This window comes from Hemiscyllium ocellatum, chromosome 49 (assembly GCF_020745735.1).
Source record: "Hemiscyllium ocellatum isolate sHemOce1 chromosome 49, sHemOce1.pat.X.cur, whole genome shotgun sequence".
In the NCBI taxonomy this organism is placed as follows: domain Eukaryota; kingdom Metazoa; phylum Chordata; class Chondrichthyes; order Orectolobiformes; family Hemiscylliidae; genus Hemiscyllium; species Hemiscyllium ocellatum.
The window spans coordinates 9,918,703-9,926,213 of NC_083449.1; the positions used below are offsets into that span (position 1 = coordinate 9,918,703).

Consider the following 7,511-nt stretch of genomic DNA (forward strand, 5'->3'; position numbering starts at 1 on the left):
GAACTGATATAAGGGACTTTTAAAATTACTGCCATAGATTTAAAGAAAATCACTGTTATTGATTGTAAGTGCAGTGCGGACTCACTTTCCGCAGACACAGAATCTAAAGAATCTAACTACCAGCAAGTAATAAAGATCGATGTTTGCAGATTAGTAGACTGCGGAGATGTAAAGGATCAGAGAGAACATAGTTCTTTTGCAATCAGTCTCCAGACCCAGATGCAGGAAGAATTTGGTGTACAAGGATCGCGACCCGGCATCACTGTTCATAGAGATCCCTTCCGCCCATCCGGGAATGTACGGATGAGAAATGCAACCCGATATACCTCACTATTAAAAATACCTCCTCTGAAGAATCCTTTCCTGCTCACTTTCTCCCTCGCTGTGAAAATGGAAGTCGACCCCTTAGTAGCAACCTTATGATCTTAATGGAAGCCCCTGGGGACCCCCTGAAAATTTGTAGGGGTGCGATGACTGGGAGGTATCCTGGGAATTGTTTTGTTGGCTGCTGTTTCCAAATAATGGTAGAAAAGTAATTGGGTGGCACAGTGGTTAGCACTGCTGCCTCACAGCGCCTGAGACCCGGGTTCAATTCCCGACTCAGGCGACTGACTGTGTGGAGTTTGCACGTGGGTTTCCTCCGGGTGCTCCGGTTTCCTCCCACAGTCAGGTGAATTGGCCATGCTAAATTGCCCGTAATATTAGGTAAGGGGTAAATGCAGGGGTATAGGTGGGTTGCGCTTCGGCAGGTCGGTGTGGACCTGTTGGGCCGAAGGGCTTGTTTCCACACTGTAAGTAATCTAATCTAATCTAAAAAATACCTTATGTCCCTGACAGTGACCCGAAAATGGTCAAAGTTATAGAGGTCAAAGACTTAAGACAAACCTTTGAAATAGAAACTGGATATGGGGATGCAAATACCTGGGTTGAATGGGTGAAATATAAGGTAAAAAGCCTAAATAAAAGCAATTGCTATGCATGTGCCTCAGGTAGACCGGTGGCTTGTGTGGTTCCCTTTCCGCTCGGGTGGAAGTGAGACAGGGCTGACATACTATGCATGATAACCCTATACCAGGATGAGACGGTGTGGGGAAACCCTAGTTGCCGGACATTACTATCGATGTTTCCTTCCCTAAAGAGGGGAGAACTAAAAACTTCCCCTATATTTGCGAATGTGGTTGGGAACCATATCTCCTGTGTACAAAGGAATGGAACAGACCAGTCCCGATTTCTAGGAGACTTAAAGCTATGCTCGGAAGTTGAATCAGTTTCCGAGACAGAGTGGAGAGGGAACTATTCAGCCTTAAAGATACCCTTATGTGGATTTGTGGTAGTACTGTGGCGAAAAGATTTTAAGACCCACTATGCCCACTAACTGGCGAGGCACTTGTGCAATTGTACAGTTGGCAATTCCATTTACCTTGGCATTTGAGAAAGAGGACATGGTAGTAAAGAAAGATGAGCGAAGTAAGAGATCGATATTAGGTAATTCCTTTGACGAAAGGATCTATCTTGACTCCACAGGGGTCCCAGAGGGGTGCCTGACGAGTTTAAGGCCTGCAACCAGATTGCAGCAGGTTTTGAATCATCCTTATTTTAGTAGGTAACAATTAACAAAAATGTAGATTTGATAAACTGCATTTTTTTATAACCAACAAAGATTTATTAACTACAGTAGAGATGCAGTCAAGGGAATTGCTGAAAAGCTTGATGCCACTAGCAGGATGGCTTGGGAGAACAGACTACCCCTAGATATGATTCTAGCCGAAAATGGTGGCGTATGTGTGATGTTAGGGGGAAGCTGCTGTACCTTTATTCCGAATAACACAGCACCTGATGGGTCAATCACTCATGCATTGCAAGGATTGACCACCCTATCGGATTGGCTAAGAATTCAGAAGTGGACACGTCACTAATGGGATGGCTACAATCGTGGTTTGGGAAGTGGAAATGGGTTGTGGTCTCTGTTCTCACATCCTTGATAATAGTGGCTGGGGTACTAGCAGCAGTTGAATGTTGTATTATACCTTGTGTGTGAGGATTAATCCAATGCTTAATTGAAACAGCCTTAGCAAAACAAATGACCCTGCAGGATAATCAAGCTGAGGGACTCCATCTCCTGAACAACAAGGGAATGGCCCCCTTAAGGAACTGGACATAATAAATGAGGGTGCAGAGAACGAACAGCGAAGGGAGAGCCAAAGGTTACTTCATGAATTCGAGAAACAAATAAGATGGTGAACCTCATCACTTTAGGGTGTGAAAAGGGCAGATGGTCCCCATACTGGGAGTCGAACCCGGGCTGCCTGGGTGAAAACCAGGAACCCTAGTGTATAGTCAAGAAAATAGAAGGGGAGTTTAATTTAGATAAAGGGAAGTCACGTAGTGGGGAGAGGTGACCTCATGTGGCGCAAAAGTATAACTATGTACCATGTTCCAATGCTCATTGCTCACCTGCTTAATGCATCTGAAGCTCTTCCTTGCAAGATATAAGATTGTGAACCTCATAGCCGAGAAAGTGTTAGAGGGCAGAAAATAAGAAAATGAATTAAAGGAGACTTAGTGCAGAAACTACAGAAAAAAAGGGGGGGGGCATTGTGGGAAATAAGAAATGTAGTTTTCTGCAAGCAATATAGAAGTGTAGTTGGAAGTGCTAGTGGAATGTAATTTCTGTAGATGGGGGGGGATGGGTCATTATACAAACAGTTGTGGAATTCTTGTAGCATATAGTACACTGAAGGCTAAAGACTTTAATGAGTATAGAGGGTCTTTTAAAGTAGTTTTAAAGAAAATAGCTTTAAGCTAGCAAATAACTATGGAGTGTTGTAGCTGACCACAAAAGAAGAAGTAATGGCGTTTTCACAATACAGCTTATAGTAACAGAACAAGCAGTAATAACAAGTACAGGAATGCAGGCATCCAAGGGCGGTCTGGTACTAAGATAAGGAAATTGAAAAACAACAGAGGTGTGATTCAGCAACTCACAAACCAGACAGAGAAAGATTTATATGCTCTGTTACACTCACACTTCTTTCGGACCATCGAAGTGAACAAACTTGCAAGTTTGTAATAAATTTACCTTGTTTCCATGGCTTTGTCTCCGGCTGATTTATAAGTGAGTTCTGATTCTCACACCCTGAAGCAGCTGCTAACGGTCACGTGGGGCACGAGGCGGCCGTTAACCGCCATCTCGCGCGGGGCCTGAAGCTCAAATGGCGCCGGGGCGACGCGGGAAGGAAAAGCGCCGAGGGAGAGCGGACTGTGTCAACATGTCCCGTTCCCGAGGGTCAGGATGGTGGTTATTGGGGGATGGAGGGGGTCAGGAGAGATTCCCCTCTTAGTGAGGCATCTTGTACAAACCGCCAGGTCTCTCTCTCAGTTTAACTGTTCATGATTTGCTTTAACTCTCTGATTATGTCGATTGATCTTGTACAAACCGCGAGGTCTCTATCTCTCTCTGTTTAACTGTCTATGACTTGCTTTAACTCTGTCGATTAATCTCGATGACATCGTGATTTTGTGCCTCTTTCTGACTCTGACTGTGTTTCTTTAAAGCTCTACGTCCCTGTGTGTGTCTATGTCTCTCTCTGTTTCTCCCTGCCTCTCTGTCTCTCTCTGACTGTATGGTGAGAGTACTATTTGTTGCTGAACACAACAACTCCTGCCTTAGAAAAGTGCCTAACAGTTTGCTTTAATCACAGGCATCCCTGTGTTAGTCCTAGAGCTGACTGCCCACTCTGGAAATAAGGTAGTGGAGGGAGACAGTAGCTCATTAAACTACTCTGTTTGACCCCAATTGAATATATTTTCTGTAAGGATGGTGAAGAGATTTAGTGGGAATACTCCAACCACTGCAGAACTGTACACACAATCATCAACATCAGCAAAAGTCAAGAGGGCAATTAGCACTGTGCTGTTTCTAACCTGCAGGCAGAGTCTCTCCTGAACAGCAAATGTATCGCCATTTCAGTGAGTTTTTAAGCACCTCTATACAAATCAACATTATCAGAGCAATTTGATGGCACTGGGGGAGCATGCAGAGGGAGATTTACCAGAATGTTGCCTTGTGGGCTGGAGAGTTTCAGTGATGGAGAGAGATTGGATAGACTGGGGTTGTTTTCCTTAGAGCAGAGCAGATTGAGAGTGTGAGGACATGAGTGAGGTGTACAAAATTATGAGGGGCGTAGACAGAAAGAAACCTCCCCCACGGGGGCCCCTTGAAGGAGGGATCAATGACTGGGGGAGTGGTAGAGATTGAAGGTAAGGAGCAGGAGGTTCAGAGGGGGATGTGAGGGAAAACAATTTCACTCTTAGGGAATCTGGAACTCCTTGCTTGTAAGGGTGGGAGAGGCAGAAATCCTCATCACATCGAAGAACGATTTAGATATGCACTTCCATTCCAAGGCTGGAGTCAGATTAAGTGATCCTTGATGTTTCATGTGTATATTGTTGCAGAAATAGGGGCTTGGATAAGATGAGTAGCCAAGGTCTTTTTCCCCAGGGTAGTGAGTCCAAAACTAGAGGGCAGTGGTTTAGCGTGAGAGGGGAGAGATTTAAAAGTGGCCTGAGGGGTAACTTTTTCACACAGAGGGTGGTGCGTATTTAGAATGAGCTGCAAGAGGAAGTGATAGAAATGGGTACAGTAATAACCTTTCAGAGACATTTGGAAAGATACGTGGATAGGAAAGGTTTTGACAGATATGGACAAAACACTAGCAAATGGACTAGTTCCATTTGGAGACCTGGTCAGCATAGATGTGTTGGGCTGAAGGGCCTATTTCTGTTCTGTGACCTCACGACTGGGAGTATGGTATTAGAAAACAAAGAGGTGGTTGCTTTTGACTGGCATGGATGATGATCAAAGTGAGGTGCGGGATGGGGACAGTGATGGCAACCCCCAGGATGTTGACAGTGTGGTGGGGTGGACTGTTATAGTAACTCGCAGGATGTTGACGGTGTAGGTGGGGACAGTGACGGTAACCCCCTAGGTTGTTCTTTCTGTGGGGAGTGGAGACAGTGATAGTAACCCCCAGATGTTGATACTGCGGGGGGTGGGAACTGTGACGGTAACCACCAAGATTTGACACTGCAGGGGTTGGGGGACTGCATTGGTAATACCATTGAACATCGGGAGGGCAATGGTTGGATGATGTACCATTTGACCATCCATAGTTAACAAATCTTTCGAAGTATAGATTTTACAACAGGTGGAAACTTTGCAATGATGTGAAATCTCAGTTGTTTTATTTCTCCTTTCTGTCATAGAAGTTAACATCTGTGGAAAAAAAAGACAATTTCAACATCCAATCTTTTATTTTCTCTTTGTCTTGTTTTGTTCCAGTTCCTGCTGCTGGGGTGTTCTTCACCCCCAGTGTCAGTAAAATGGAGATTCCGCTTGGGAATCGTCTTGTTCGAGAGTGTGTATTGTGTCCAGGTACAGGACCGTACTGTTAGTGGTACTTTCAAAGGTAAGCCTTAAACAATGCCAGCAGGAATTACAACTTTAGCTTGGACAGGAGAGAGCTAGCCATTGAATCCTTCCAGCCCCAGCACCAAGGCAGATACCAATGTGTCGTGATCAACAGGGGTTGGAACGATATTTAATGTGACCAGGAATTCCATCAAGTCATGTAATTCATTCTTCATCTTTGATCTGTGCACGTTCTTCACTAGAGTCCAGCTGAAGTCTTGACATGAACATTAAAAATTGCTTCAGAAACTCAGCAGGTTGGCAGCATCTGTGCGGGGGAGGAGAGAGTGAGTGAGAGAAAAAAAATACCCTGTCTCACATAAGGGATGCCTTCATAGCAAGAGTATTCAAGTCCAAGTGAAGGCATGTCTCGCTACAATTGGATAGCGTGAGACCACACCCTGGAGAACTGTGTGAGCAGTTTGGGGCCTCCTTATTTGAGGAGGGATATTGTGCCTATGGAGGGAGTGCAGCGAAAGATTCCTGGGATGGCAGGACTGACAGATGGAGAGAGACTGGAATGATTAGGGTGACACTCACTGGAGTTTAGAAGAATTAAGGGGGAATCTCACAGAAAGGTAGGAGGGGCTTGAAAGCTGGGTGAGCAAGTTTGCGGATGACACGAAAGTCGGTGGAGTTGTGGACAGCGAAGAAGGATGTGGCAGGTTACAGCGGGATATAGATAAGTTGCAGAGCTGGGCAGAAAGGTGGCAAATGGAGTTCAATGTAGCTAAGTGTGAAGTCATTCACTTTGGTAGGAGTAACAAGAAGATGGATTACTGGGCTAATGGTAGGCTACTTGGTAGTGTGGATGAGCAGAGGGATCTTGGTGTCCATGTACACAGATTTCTGAAAGTTGCCACCCAGGTAAATAGTGCTGTGAAGAAGGCATATGATGTACTGGGCTTTATTTGTAGAGGAATTGAGTTCCAGAGTCCTGAGGTCATGTTACAGTTGTATAAGACTCTGGTGCGGCCTCATCTGGAGTATTGTGTGCAGTTTTGGTCGCCATACTATAGGAAGGATGTGGAGGCATTGGAACGAGTGCAGAGGAGGTTTACCAGGATGTTGCCTGGCATGGTAGGAAGATCGTATGAGGAAAGGCTGAGGTACTTGGGGCTGTTCTCATTGGAGAAAAGAAGGTTTAGGGGAGATTTGATAGAGGTGTACAAGATGATTAGGGGTTTAGATAGGGTAGACACTGACAACCTTTTTCTGTTAATGGAGTCAGCTGTTACTATGGGACACAGCTTTAAATTAAGGGGTGGTAGGTATAGGACAGACGTTAGGGGTAGATTCTTTACTCAGCGGGTTGTGAGTTCATGGAATGCCCTGCCAGTAGCAGTGGTGAACTCTCCCTCTTTATGGTCATTTAAGCGGGCATTGGATAAGCATATGGAGGTTATTGGGCTAGTGTAGGTTAGGTAGACTTTGGTCGGCGCAACATCAAGGGCTGAAGGGCCTGTACTGCGCTGTATTTTTCTATGTTCTATGTTCTAAACCTATAAATTTGAACAAGGACGAAACAGAAGAAACATGGGGAGGGTGTTCCCAGTGACTGGGCGGACAGTCCAGAACCAGGGGGTCACAGTCAAAAGGAAATGGAGTGGGACTGACATGGGGAGAAATGTCTTTACCCAGAGAGTGGGGAGCCTGTGGAATTCTCTGTCACAGAAAGTAGTCAGGACCAGAATACTGAATGTTGTTCAGGAAGGAGTTGGATTGAGTTCTTTGGGGCTGAAGGGAGAGTGTGGGGAGACAAGGGACTGTGTTGGGTGATCAGCCATGATCCCTTTGAATGGGCAGAGCAGACTAGAAGGGCCAAATGGCCGCCTCCTGATGATAATTTTGATGTTTCTCTGTGATTGGCCCACTTGCCGCTGACTGGTGGAGGACAAGACAAGTTTTGCCTCGATATATGCAGGCTGTAAAAATGAGGGACAGTAATTTCTAGTTGATAATTTAGAGAGAGTTGGTGCAGAGCGATCTTTTGAGTTTAGCATCGAATAGTTTGGGTTGGATTGGTGGGATATTGTTAATG

General features: G+C 45.2%; 1 pseudogene; it reads left to right on the plus strand.

The window, feature by feature from the left end:
- Nucleotides 1-847: 847 nt before the first annotated feature.
- Nucleotides 848-5,454, plus strand: LOC132837331 (uncharacterized; annotated as a pseudogene).
- Nucleotides 5,455-7,511: the final 2,057 nt, after the last annotated feature.